Source organism: Micropterus dolomieu, linkage group LG18 (genome assembly GCF_021292245.1).
Source record: "Micropterus dolomieu isolate WLL.071019.BEF.003 ecotype Adirondacks linkage group LG18, ASM2129224v1, whole genome shotgun sequence".
NCBI lineage: Eukaryota > Metazoa > Chordata > Actinopteri > Centrarchiformes > Centrarchidae > Micropterus > Micropterus dolomieu.
The window spans coordinates 4,744,708-4,745,253 of NC_060167.1; positions in this window are offsets into that span (position 1 = coordinate 4,744,708).

Here is a 546-nt window from a genome sequence, read left to right on the forward strand (position 1 = left end):
CGAGTTGTTCTGAACCTTGCTTGCCCTTCTTGATGGCAGCTGTGGTGTGAAAATGTCAGGCCAGTTGGTTTGTTAGCATCTTCCTCTCCACACAGTACCTCACCTCTTCATACCTCCTCTTTTGTTTCAGGTTTTCTCACTGACACTTGCCTTCCTTTCCACTGGACAGAGTTACACAGAGCGGACGGAACAAACCAGTAATTCATGTTATGCAATGTGTCCAGCTGGTAAGTTATAACAAGGAACTGCATGCATTGGCCTTGTGTTGAAGAATTATTGTGGAATTATCACAGGTTAACTCATTCCCTTTCTCTGTTTCTCCACCGTTTCCCAGGATATCATAAGGTCGGTGACTGTGTGGATCGAGCAGGACAGTACATATGTAAAAAATGTGGAAACGACGAATACACCGAAGTACCAAACTTAATACCGAAATGCCAGAGGTGTGACTCGTGTAGTCGTAAGTATCTTGTTCAAATACTATAGATTGGAAAGTACCTCGCAGTCCCATGGCCTTTAATGGGCCTTTTAGAGTGTTGTTAGTGC